The sequence below is a fragment of the Oratosquilla oratoria genome, chromosome 12 (genome assembly GCF_046742065.1).
Source record: "Oratosquilla oratoria isolate Oo_2021 chromosome 12, ASM4674206v1, whole genome shotgun sequence".
NCBI classification, from domain to species: Eukaryota; Metazoa; Arthropoda; class Malacostraca; order Stomatopoda; family Squillidae; genus Oratosquilla; species Oratosquilla oratoria.
This window is the reverse complement of record NC_134788.1, coordinates 63,628,567-63,642,203: the sequence shown is the minus strand read 5'-3', so window position 1 is coordinate 63,642,203 and position 13,637 is coordinate 63,628,567. Positions and strand designations below refer to the sequence as shown.

At 44.1% G+C, this 13,637-nt stretch overlaps 2 protein-coding genes across 4 annotated transcripts in view; one reads left to right on the top strand and one right to left on the bottom strand.

Annotated features, from left to right (window-relative positions):
* Positions 1-13,637, top strand: part of LOC143031926 (uncharacterized) — a 493,007-nt gene that overhangs the window by 97,158 nt on the left and 382,212 nt on the right. The window lies entirely within an intron of this gene.
* Positions 1-13,637, bottom strand: part of LOC143031924 (uncharacterized) — a 73,426-nt gene that overhangs the window by 30,645 nt on the left and 29,144 nt on the right. The window contains exon 3 of one of the 3 annotated variants that reach the window (XR_012967046.1): positions 1,342-1,757. The exons of the other annotated variants lie outside the window; for them this stretch is intronic. The gene's annotated coding sequence lies outside the window, so the exon portion shown is untranslated. Of the gene's footprint in view, positions 1-1,341; positions 1,758-13,637 lie in introns of those variants that run through there. 3 annotated transcript variants of the gene reach the window in all.

Here is a 13,637-nt window from a genome sequence, read left to right as displayed (position 1 = left end):
CACGAAACTTAAAAAACTATATTTATAAATGAAAATAAAGCTTTACTGTTTAACATTTACGATCATACACTCAAAGTACACTGGAACATTTAACATAAATAGATACATACAAGAGAAATAACAAAAGTTCAAAACATAAAATATACAAAAGTAATGATATACAAGTCCATGAATGATTAATACTATATTTGCGAACAGAACAGCAAGGCACCGATTGACAGCGAGAAGTACGCGAGGCCTGGGGGTTGTGCGAGTTGGAGTGGGCAGCCGGGGAGGCTCTTTTTATTCCCGAGGAAGGCATGGCCAATAGTTTTATGGCAAGGTTCGAATCACCAACGTTGTCAAAGCGTATGATACCGATGAGTCATGTTCGAAGCCGTAAGCAGTAGGCGGGCGATTTGAAAGTGGTTTGAATCACGGTTGGCTATAACACCCCCCCCCCGGAAGTCCAGCGTAACGGGAAGCAGCTGGACTAGAGAGTCCATAGTCACCGTGAATCGTCGAGGAGGCTGGTCGCTCCCCTAGACAGGGTGTCAGCAATTAGGTTGTCTTCTCCTCTGATGTGGACCGTGCGGAAGTTGAAGGATTGGAGGACAAGGGCCCACCGGAGGACTCATTGATTGGAGAGTCGGGCCCTCTCGATGAAGGTGAGAGGGTTGTGGTCGGAGTAGACGAGTGTTATATGACCAGGATACGGCAAACAACACTCGAAATGTTTGAAAGTAGACACTAGGGCCAAGGCTTCCTTCTCCACTGTAGAATAAGACCGATGGTAGGGGAGCAGTTTGGCAGAGTAGTAACACACGGGATACAAGGCCCGGGTGTCGTCGTCTACCTCCAGCAAGACCCCTCCTATCTCTTCCCCCGATGCGTCTACGTGGAGGACGAAGGGAATAGTCAGGGGTCTTCAACACCGGTTCGCTGCTCAGGAACTGCCGGAGGGTGTCGAAAGAGCGTTGGCAGGCTGGTGACCAGACGAACTTCTCCTTGGGACTGGTGAGGGCGGTGAGGGGAGCCGCGATGGAGGAGAAGTTGCGGTAGAAACGACGATAAAACGCTGCCATTCCCAAGAAGCGTTGGAGAGACTTCCGGGTGGATGGTACTGGAAAGTTCAGGATGGCTTCTACGTTTGCTTGCTGCGGTCGGTACTGCCCGTTTCCCACCTCATGCCCTAGGTACGATATCGTCGCGCTGCCAAAGATGGACTTTGATAGATTAACGACGAACCCAGTGGTGGCGAGTCGCTCAAGAAGGGCTTCCAACTTACGTAAATGTTCTTCCCATGAATCTGCTAGGATGATAAGATCATCTAGGTAAGCATAAGTATCAGGGAGGCCGGCTATAGTATAATTGATAGCACGTTGGAGGGTGGCAGGGGTATTGCAAAGCCCGAAAGGTAGGACAAGAAAATCAAAGAGGCCGAAAGGGGTGATAAAGAAGGATAAGTTTTGGGCTCTGGGGGTTGATTTGATTTGGTGGTAACCTCTAATCAGGTTCACCTTAGAGATGTAAGGATCCCTTCCCACTTGATCCACGAGGGCGTCGATACGGGGTAACGGGTAGCAGTCCTTGACTGTCACCGCGTTTAGCTTCCGATAGTCGACAACAGAGCCTCCACTCGTCATCACCTTCTTCGGGACTAGGAGCGCCGGCGATGCCCAGGGGGAGCAGCTAGGTTCAGCAAGTCCGTTCTCCAATAGGCAGTCCACTTCATTCTGCATTTTCTCAGCTTTATGGGGGTTGAGGCGGTAAGGGGTCTGGCGGATAGGAAGAGTATTAGGATGCAACTCTACGACGGTCAGGAGTGAGGACTACGTAGTTTTGTTTATCCAGCCGATGAGAAACTACATAAGAGCCCTGGAGTTTGAGAGAAAGAGGGGTCCCTGGGACTGGTAAGAGGAGAAGTACCTCATCGCCTGGATTGAATTTCCTAACTTTAACTTTTTTGTCAAAATGAGCCTTCATCTTATGTTGATAAGTTTTTAGATTTTCCAAGGCAATGCTCCTTACTTTGTGTAATTGAGTTTCCTGGTACCACTGTTCTTTCAGAACCTTGAGGGGCCCTCTGATCTGGCGCCCATAGAGTAGTTCAAAGGGAGAGTATCCCAATGACTGTTGAACCGTCTCTCTGACAGCGAACAGCATTAGAGGCAACCCCTCATCCCAATCAGAACAAGATTGATTGCAATATTTTTTGAGCATTGACTTGAGAGTTTAATGGAAACGTTCTAATGCCCTTTGCGATTCCGAATGATAAGCAGAGGACAGGATTGGGGAAATACCTAGCTCCTTTAGGATACTGGCAAAGAGGTCACTCGTGAAGTTAGTTCCTCGATCGGATTGTATTTCTTTTGGCAATCCTACTTGAGTAAATTTTTTTTTTAGTAAAATGTCAGCTATAACTTCGGCATTTATTCTCGAGGAAAAGCTTCAGGATACCTCGTTACCGGGCACATGACCGTAAGAATAAACTTATTTCCTTTCTTGGTCTTAGGCAGGGGTCTAACACAGTCTATAATGATTTTATCAAGGGGCTCATCTGGAACTGGAATGGGGTTCAAGGGAGCCTGGGGGATTTTCTGGTTCGGTTTGCCCACCATTTGGCAAATGTGGCAAGACCTCACATACTCTGAGATTGACTTTTTAAAACTAGGCCAGAAAAAATTATTTTGAATTTTCTTATAAGTCTTACTGACTCCCATATGCCCTCCAGCTCCATCATGGGCTATTTCAATCACTTGATTTCTGATGGATAAAGGGATAACTATCTGGTGGACCTCTGCCCAAGAATCTTGGTCAGAGCAGTTAGAAGGTTTGTCACATCTCATTAAGATACCATCCTGGTAATAGTATCCTGGGAAATGGTCGACCTCTTCCCTGGAATCGACCGCTAGTCTATGGAGGTTCTTTAAAGTAGGGTCATCGTGTTGAGCTTTGATTAAGCTTTCTCGGGAAATTAGTTGGTTGGGGAGATCAAACTTATAGGTTACATTACTATCAGAGAGGGGAGTTTGAGATCTGGTGACTGCGCACAGAGGAAAAATGTTAGGGTGAAGGTGATCTTCCACAACAGTAGGGGCCTTGTTACTAGGTAACTTAGTAATGTCTGGGGGAGGAACAACCATATAACCAGCTAGATCATTTCCTAGGATGAGGTCAAACCCGGGGACAGGCATAGAGTCTTTCCAAACACCAACTTCTACTTCTCTCTGGAACAACTGACATTTAAAAAAAAAAAGTCGTGCTATTTCAATGGACTGGGTAGATGATAGATCCCTTACAGTTACTTTCTTTCCCTCCATGCTCTTACTTATCTCAGGTAAAGCCTGCTTGCTTACCATGGACTGAGCTGCTCCAGTGTCTCGTAAACTTGTAATAGGGAAAAGGGGGCTTTTTTCATCAGCAGAAATTTCCCCAAGAGACTTGAAGTCTGTAAAGGCATCTTCACAGTGGGGAGAGTTATCTTTCACTACATGGGTCGCCGATTTATGGGGACCGAAAGATTTAGGTCCAGTATACTGGGTAGGTGCTTTTGACCCACTTGGGCATTTTGACAATCTACAACCTAGCTCTTGGCATCAAGTGATGTTATGGCCAGGTTTCTTACAGCAACTACAGGAAGAGTAGAGGGGGTTAGGGATAGAGGTCTTTCCTGCCTGCTTATCATCGGGAGTGGCAAGGGAACGTACTGATGGCTTTACAAAATGACTTCCCCGCTGTATGTTCAACCTATTAAGTACTGCGTATTCATCGGCAAGTAATGCTGCTTCAGTTAAATCAAATACATATTTTCCATTTAAATGAAGCATGATTTGGAATGGAATTCTGCGCTTAAATTCCTCGAAGACCATCAAGTTAACGAGTTGATCGTAAGTCTATACTTTGGTGGCAGAGCCATTGCTTAAAGATTCTGAGTTTTTCAGAGGCAAATTCGACACAAATGTCGAGTTGGCAGATTTGGTAAAATTTCTGAATTCTTTACGGTAAGACTCAGGAGTAACTTGATAGGTATTGAGAATACTAGATTTGACTATTTCATAGGATGAGTATTCCTCAAGACTGTCGAAGACTTTGGCGACTGTTCCTACCAATTTGCTTTGTAATCCACACCCATTCTTCTACGGGCCATTTTACGTGCTCAGCTAGACGTTCAAATTGCCTAAAAAGGTATTCTGGGTCCGACTCATTGAAGTTAGGAAGAGAGGCAATTTGGTTATTTGATAGGTGGACAGATTTACTTTTCCTATCTGTGTCAGCTAATTTCAACTTTTGTTGGTACTCGACCTCGAGTTCCTTTTCTCTGTTCTCACGTTCTCTTTCTTTTTCTTCACGTTCTCTTTCTTTTTCTTCTCGTTCTCTCTCACGTTCTCTTTCACGCTCACACTGTCTTTCTCTGTCACGTTCCTCCTTTCTCAGCTCAAGCTCACGGTCTTTCTCTCGTTCTTTTAGTTTCATTAATTCAAGCTCCCGATCTTTTTCTCTTTTTTTCTCGTTCTTTCTCTTTTTCTTCTCGTTCTTGTCTCATTCTATCTCTCTCTAGTTTAATTTTCTCTAATTCTAAAGATACTACTGATTTATTGAAGGGAGATTGGGGGGGGGGGCGCATGATTCAGGCTGCAATGGGGGTCTCTTTCAGTTACGTCACGAGCACTCTCCTGGAGAAGTAGTTCGAATACGTCTGCATCCAGTACCAAGGAATCTACGAGAGATTCGATGACCACTCGTTTGAGTTCATCTTTACGTAATCTAGCAGGAGCATTGATTTGGTAGGTTTGAGCCAACAGTCTCCAGTCATCCTTTTTGAGATCATACTCAAACTGATCCACTGAGGGATTTTTTTTTTTTTTTTTTATAAAAGTCTCTATATTGAAAGGCATAGTGAGTGATACACGAGAATTCCACTCCAGGAAATTAGTATAAACCAATTCTTGGACTTCACACTCGGAAAATTGACTAATTCCCTGTTTGGGTGGAGTGAAATCTATGGTGGGTCTCTGTAAGAACCCGGTCTATGAACATTTATTCTATAGACGGTGTGTATACTAAGGTTCAGCGCTCAGACTATACGCCCGTAACTTACGTATAGTCTACTTCGAGGTTTCCCGATAGCAAAGAGGATAACTCACACATAGACTGTCGCTAAATCAGAATATGGTTAACTAATGGTATGAATCTTAGAATACACGGCTTACTGTGCAGGTATAGTTAACTTTCGAAGCTGTGGGGGATAGTACAAATCTCCTAGGCACAGTTCCTGAGGAAATGTCACTATAACGGGGTCGTAACTATTGTTCGACGTTAGGCTACAACAAGTGGGTGGTTTAGGAAGATCGCTAGTTAACTCGGGAGGAAGATGGTAGTTGAATACCGGTAAATTACTTGGGTGAGTTACTGCGAACTTATTGAATAGAAGTTCTCCTTTGGATCCGATTGAATGTGTCGGACATACGAATGTCGGGGTCTCACACACTTCGAATAATCGATACCTTAAAGTTTTGTATCCTATCATCTAACGTAATATTGATAATTAAACACAAATCGGACACTTATAAATTTACATCCTATCATCTAACCTAACGTAATATTGAAAACATAAATGAAGCATCAATAGTTCAGTGACAGTGAGTGTATGAGAACAAAGTGGTAATCGCACGTGTTACTGATAATTGACGTTAAGAGGTTAGCAGACTTCGATATTACCTACGGATCACTAATCTATTTCACGTAAATATAGATTACCATTCCTTGGCAGGCTCCCCAATTATCATGGGTTGCTTGCTTGGTTTGGCCTGAGTTAATGTAACGAGTGGAACTTAATTCGAGTCTAGGAGTAAGTCGAGTTCCAGTTGGGAAGCAAGCCCGCAACAATAAAGTGGAACGTATAGATAATTCAGGTAGATAAACGTACATTCCGAGGAAATGCTCTATTTGAGATTGAATGTAAGGATGGAGGTAAGATAGAAATCTGCACGAAACTTAAATAACTATATTTACAAATAAAAATAAAGCTTTACTGTTTAACGTTTACGATCATACACTCAAAGTACACTGGAACATTTAACATAAATAGATACATACAAGAGAAATAACAAAAGTTCAAAACATAAAATATACAAAAGTAATGATATACAAGTCCATGAATGATTAATACTATACTTGCGAACAGAACAGCAAGGCACCGATTGACAGCGAGAAGTACGCGAGGCCTGGGGGTTGTGTGAGTTGGGGTGGACAGCCGGGGAGGCTCTTTTTATACCCGAGGAAGGCGTGGCCAATAGTTTTATGGCAAGGTTCGAATCACCAACGTTGTCACAACGTATGATACCGATGAGTCATGTTCGAAGCCGTAGGTGGTAGACGGGCGATTTGATTTACGGTTGGCTATAACAATGTATTTTCACACCTCCACCGAATGTATATATTATTATCTGTTCTCTTCTTGCCGGGCAAGATGGTTCCGCTACTCCAGGAAGTCTGTTTCGTCCGGAACAAGAACATGTCTCGCCCCTTATTTATCCAGTTCAATGTATATCCGCTTAGAGGAAACAACCCTCTATGCGTAATATAGACACACAAGCATATCGCAAACAAAAAATACGACTACACGCACAAACATCTACATAAGCTTTTTCTTCTACTAAAAATATTTTCATTCGTAACTCTTTCCTACTGTATCGACTCATTTCAGTTTACCTTCCACTAAAACTCCAATTTCTCTGTCAGTCCCTATGACTAAGCATCCTACTCCCTTTCTAACTTTGTTGATTGAGGTTAAGTTGAATATCCCTGTGGTGCGAGTGCGAGTGTATGTGGCGCGGACGGGGACGGGCGGTTGGCACTCCCCTCCCCCTCCTTCGGGGGAGGGTGGAGCGGGTCAAAGGGCACTAGCGTTGGTATCCCCCTTCCCGGCCGAGGGGGAGGGGGAGGGGGAGTGCCCTCGCATTGGCGTCGGTGGACTGTGCCTGGGAAGGACTGCGCGTGGGTGGTTGGGCGAATGCGAATGTAAGGGAGGGAGACACGCCGAGGATCGGTTAGGCCAGTATTATTAGATAGGGGTTAGGGAATTAGATTAGAATTAGATTAGGTACAGTGGCGTGAGTGTCCAAAGGAAGAGTAAAGACCGACCCAGAAGTAACCGAAGGAGCGGTATCATCGACACCTAACCAAGTAAGTACCACAAGCTATCTAGGCTCCGCCGAGATTACCGCATCCACGAATGAAGACGAGCCGTTCAAGATGAACAGTATCACCCTAAGGCCGTTTGACGGCAATGGAGACGTCGCTGTGTGGCTTACGAAGGCGGAGTTGGTCGCGAAGCTAACGGGAGTAAAGGATGTGGCAAGTTACATCGCGCTAAATTTAGAGAGCGTGGCCTTATCCGTCTATATGGAGATGACGACCGAAAACCGAAAGGATGTGGAAAAGGCGAAGGAAATGTTACAGGAGGTTTTCGGTGAGAGCCCCTTCGAAGCGTTTTGTAAGCTACAGCAAATGCGGTGGACAGGAGAACATCAGGAGATTGGCGGGCCTGGTTAATCTCGAAGGCAACAGCCTGGAGACGGTAGTGAGAATGGTTTTCGTGAATGGGTTTCCGGATCGCATATCGACTGGGCTGCAGGAAATGGAAAATGCAGCGAAGGCAGACATGGGTGAACTGATAGCCCGCGCCAGGTTCCTGACTAAGGCTAAGAATGGAGGGCTGATGGGGGCTGTAGCCAAAGAAGGCCACAAAGGAGGATAAAGCCCGTGGCGGGAGTGTGGGCGCGGGTCGGAACAACGGCCGGCAATGACGCCTGCCGAGAAAGGAAAACGGGTGAGCTCGGGGGTGACTACAACGGATGGCGTGGGCTGTCGCGGGTCCGTTGTTACGAGTGTCGGCAACTGGGTCACCTTGCGAGGGACTGTACGGAGGTAGAGCTCGTCTGCTACTCATTCAATCAGCCAGGGCATATGGCCCGACACTGCAATCGGGGAAACGGGAAATCGGCGGCCACTATGCAAGGGGCCACCGAGGAAATGTAAGGACACCGTTCAGCCGTATGCCATTCGTGGATATCTGGGTGAGAGGGAGACGCGCGAGGGCGCTGATAGACTCAGGCAGTTCAACCACGATCGTAAGGACCGACATAGTTCAAGAGTTCAGACAGGGAGATGTGGCCCTGACGACAGTCGACGGGAGAGACGATATGCGAAGGCGACCAGGAAATTGAAATGATAGTAGAGGGTATCCCGATACGACAAAGAGTGCTCGTCATCGGAACGATTCTAGAGGGAATTGGCGTGGTGCTGGGAATGGACGGAATTGCCCAGCTTGGAGAAGTCACGTTTATCGGTAGGCTCATAAGGATTGGAATGAGGCGGGACTCGGAAGGGAGGATGAAGACCCGACCGAGGCCGGGTGTGGATATAGGAGTGGCAGTGGGAGCCGCGGAGGGCGGTGCTGCCCCAAAGCTCGACCCTGTCGAGAGGGCGGCGCCATGCACGATTGAGGACGAGGACTTCCTGGCGGAATTTGATGGCCAGAAGTGGGATGTAGAGTGGTATCCGGGTGTGGATATAGGAGTGGCAGTGGGAGCCGCGGAGGGCGGTGTTGCCCCGAAGCTCGACCCTGTCGAGAGGGCGGCGCCATGCACGATTGAGGACGAGGACTTCCTGGCGGAATTTGATGGCCAGAAGTGGGATGTAGAGTGGTATCCGAAGGAAGGCTTGCCCGTCTCGAAGAACAAAGTCGACCGCTACGCGCGGACCCTCAGAGAGGGGGTGAGGGAGGGCTTTGACCTTGAAGTGGAGCGCTGGATCGAGGAGGGAATCTTGAATCCCTCGGAGAAACCAGTGGAGGGCGGAATCCTGCCCTTGATGGCAGTGGTACAGCCAACCAAGAGCAAAGTACGACCGGTGCTGGATTTCCGAGAGCTGAACCAGTTTGTGAAGAGTCATACTGGCGACGATTTTGTAGACATGTGTAGCAAAACTCTACGCAGGTGGCGCCGAAGGAGGGGGACGTCCGCTGTTATAGACTTGCGGGCGGCTTACCTGCAAATTCACGTGGCGAAGAAGTTATGGAAGTACCAGCTAGTAAAATACAAAGGGAGAACTTACTGCTTGACCAGACTGGATTTTGGGCTCAGCTCGGCCCCGAGGATAGTGACAAAAATCCCGAAGACGGTACTGGAGAAGACTGAAACGATGAAGAAAGGCACTGATTCGTACCTCGACGACATAATGGTGGACGATAGCGTGGTATCGTCGCCGAGCATGGTGGAGCATTTGGCTCGGTACGGATTGACAGCAAAGGAGCCGGAGCCGTTGGAGGGAGGAGGAGTGTTGGCACTGCGACTGGAAAGGAACAGGGCCGGAAAGCTGATGCTCAAAAGAGGGAACGAGATTCCGAAGGTGACGGATGAAATGTGCAAACGAAAACTTTTCTCCCTTTGCGGCAAATTAGTGGGCCACTACACGATCGCCGGTTGGCTCCGTGCGGCGTGCAGCTGCATCAAGAAGAGGTCGGGGTCGAAAGGTTGGGGAGAGAAGATTGGGGGGGGGGGGACCATTCATATGTTTAAGTCGATTTTCTTATGATTTATTTTTGATATTTGGAATCAGATTTGTGGCTCGCCATTGTACTTTTTCCAATCTGTCAATGTCAGGTCTTTAAAATTCTAAAGGGAATTGACAACATCAAAAGTGACCAAAATTTTACATTGAATGAGAATCAGACAAGATAATGGCTTCAAACTGTCCGGAAATAGATTCAATTTGGAAGTAGGTAGAAACAACTTTGCCAACCGTGTAGTTAATGAATGGAATAAACTTCCTGCACAGGTAGTGCAATGTAGTTCAGTTCGAAGCTTTAAGAATAATTTAGATAAATACCTAAGTAAGATGCTGTAATGATTATAATTCATCTTATATTATTTGTTTTTGTTTTGTTATCATTTGTCTGTCTGATTTTCATTTATCATTAGTTATATGTCAATTTATTTACTATTTACCTGTTTATTATTTAACTATACCTATGCATTTCTTTATGTATTTTATTTGTTATTTACATTATCATAGTTTTTATTCATTATTCTATTATTAATATGATTTTTTTCGCATCCGACCTAGATATGGATCAAAAGGTCTCCTGTCAGCATGCTCCGCCTTTGTAATCCTTAATGAGATTTGGTGACCATACGGAAACAGTATATTCAAAATGTGGACGAACGATTTATATAGCTTGTTAATGAGAGATGGACTTTTGAAGTTAAAAAAAAAAAAAAAAAAAAAAAAAAAAAAAAAAAAAAAACGTGGAATCAGTCCTAGAATATCATTTGCTTTCTCAGGGGCTGAAATACACTGCTTAGATGATTTGAGATCGTTACTGATAATTACGCCGAAATCCTTTTCTCTATACACTTTTGTTAACGAATTTCCAAATAACATGTAATCGTACTTACTGTTATTTTTAACTATGTGCATTACCTTGCATTTACTTGTGTTAAATTTTATTAACTATTTTTCAGACCATTGCTGTAGTTTATCTAAATCTTCTTGAATGTCTATTTGGTTGAAGTGATCATTTGCCACTCCGCAGTTTTGTATCATCAGCAAATCTGGAGACTAGGTTTTTGTCCGTGATCTATATAGTTCATATATACTATGAATAGAAGTGGCCCAAGAACGGAACCCTGAGGAATTCCACTCATAACATTTTCCATCTAGAAGTTTTGTTATTTAGAACTCTGTTTTCGATCATTCAATCAATTACTAGTCCAACTTAATAGGCTACCACTTATTCCGTGTGAAGCTAATTTAGCTAATTTCGTGGGGGACAGTATCAAAAGCTTTTGCAAAGTCTAGATATAATAAATCTAAATTGTTTCTTTTGTCATAATTCGAGAGAATGTATTGTAGATTTCGAGTAAGTTAGTCACGCAAGAACGTTTCCATCTGAATCCATGCTGGCTATCATTTATCAAACAGTTACTTGCTAAATGATGTTCGATAGCATCTCTGATGATAGTTTCCATTATTTTTCCTACGATTGAAGTCAAACTTATAAGCATATAGTTATTTGGTTTCTTTTTGTCACTTTTTTTATATGGGAATAACGTTAGCTAATTTCCATTCTCTTCGGACATCTCCGGATATTATGGATTTCTTGAAAATAATTTCTATGGAACAACAATCCAATTTTTCATTTCCTTTAAGATTCTTGGATGCCAACCGTCAGGCCCTGATGTTTGATTAAATTTGAGTTTCTCGATACACCTTTTAATATTTTCTTTTGTTATATTTACCGTCGTAAGTTCACCCTAGACTTTTCACAGGCTTCAGTTTGGAGTTCACTTTAAGCTGTTTCATTTACGAATACTGAGCAAAATAGTTGTTTGAAATATCACACGTTCCTTCATTTGAATATTCAAGTTGACCGTCAGCAGATAATAGTGGGCCAATGGGATTCCTAATAACCTTTTTTTTTTTATCTCTAATGTAACTATAGAATTCTTTGGGTGTTCTCTTTGGATTTATCAGCGATATTCATTTCGTATTGTTGTTTTCGTTTTTTATTGTTTTTTTAACCTCTCTGTATTATTACATAACTTTGGTAGTCATTAGGTGCACCCGAGCACTTGTATTTCTTATAGCCATGTTTCTTGCTAGCAATAATTTTTTCAGTTTCTTTGTCAAGCCATTTTGGGCGAGCTTGATTTGGGGGGGCGTCTGTCCTTACACGGGATGTAGGTATGAATAATCTTAGTAAGCGTATTTTGACAAATTGCCCACATCTGATCTAGGTCCTTCACTTGGTTTTTCCTCCCAATCTGTAAACTGAAGCTCCTGACGTAGTCCTATGAACTGAGCTTTACTGAAATCGGGTATTTTAGGAACACAAGTATCTATTCTAATTTTTTTCAGCCTTTTGAATCCAAGTTGTGGTCGTTACTTGCAATAGATTCACCAACTTCTACATCGGTTATCATGATTTCGTGGCTAGTGATCAATAGATCGAGTAAGTTTCCATGTCTTGTAGGCTCTTTTACATGCTGAACTGAGTAACTGTCTCCGAGAAAATCTATCAAGCAACTATCTATATGGCCATGTTCAAGGGTCATCCAATCAATGTCAGTAAAATTGAAATCACCCATTATCAACAAGTCCCGGTTGCAGAAACTAGACAGTTCTTGAAACAACATTATGTTGTCTGCTAATGATAATGTTTTTGGTCTGTATATTACACCTGGAGGAGAAATGGGGAAAGGATGAAGTGAAAGCAGCTGTTGAGATGATGAGAGCAGGTAAGGCACCTGGTCTGGATGGATGTCATGCAGAATGTCTGAAGAAAGGAGGTACAGTTATGGTGGACTGGCTGGTGAGGTTATCAATGTTTGTTTAAGAGAGAGTTGAGTGCCGGAGGACTGAAGGAGTGCCTGTATAGTTCCGCTTTACAAGGGAAAGGGGGACAAGTGTGAGTGTAGTAGTTTCAGAGGGATCAGCTTGTTGAGTGTAGTTGTGAAGACTTATGGGAGGGTCTTGATTAAATTAGGAGAGGAACAGAGGGAGTAATTGGTGAGGAACAGTGTGGGTTTAGGACATGTAGGGGTTGTGTAGAAAAGATTTTTGTGGTAAGACAGATATGTGAGAAAACTATAGGAAAAGGTACGGATGTTTTTGGGGCTTTTATGGATCTGGAAAAGGCTTACAGCAGGGTAGATAGGAGGGCACTGTGGGAGGTTCTGCAGATATATGGGATAGGAGGAAAGCTGTTAAGAGCAGTCAAGAGTTTTCATGAGAGTAGTAGAGCTTGTGTTAGGATTAGAAATGGAGAGAGTGAATGGTTTGAGGTAAAGGTGGTGCTTCGTCAGGGAAGTGTTATTTCACCCTGGCTGTTCAATCTTTACATGGGGGTGGGGTGAGAGGTGAATGCGGCAGTGGGTCAGGGGTTGGATATGATTACAGAAAATGGAGAAAAGTGGGAGGTGAGCCAGTTGTTGTTTGCTGATGACACTGCGCTTGTAGCAGGATCAGAGGAGGTATTGAGGAAGTTAGTGACAGAGTTTGAGAAGGTATGTGAAAGACAGAAGCTGAAGATAAATGTGGGCAAAAGTAAGATGATGAGATGTACAGGGGGAGAGAGTGACAGCAGGCTGGAAGTGAGCATTAAGGGTGAGAAACTGGAGGAAGTGGATAGTTTCAGATACTTGGGTGTGAATGTGACAGGAAAGGGTGGAGTGGGGGTGGAGGTAGAATGTAGATTGAGAGAAGCAAGTAAATGCCTTGGTGGATTAAAAAATGTAATGAGAAATAGACATCTGGGAATGGATGCTAAGAGGAGGTTATATGAAGGAGTGATTGTGCCAACAGCAATGTACGGGACAGAAACATGAAACATGAGATAGGAAGAAAGGAGTTTGAATGTGTTTGAGATGAAATGTCTGAGAAGTATGATAGGGGTTACTAGGCTGGATAGAGTGAGAAATGAGGAGGTGAGGAGGAGAACAGGGGTTGAAGGGAACTGGGAGATAGGGTTGATGAAAGAGTATTAGGATGGTTTGGACACATGGAAAGAATGAGTGAAGAAAGATTAGTAAAAGAAGTGTGGAAGGCAGAGGTGGAAGGAGTGAATATGAGGGGGCATCCTAGGATGAGAT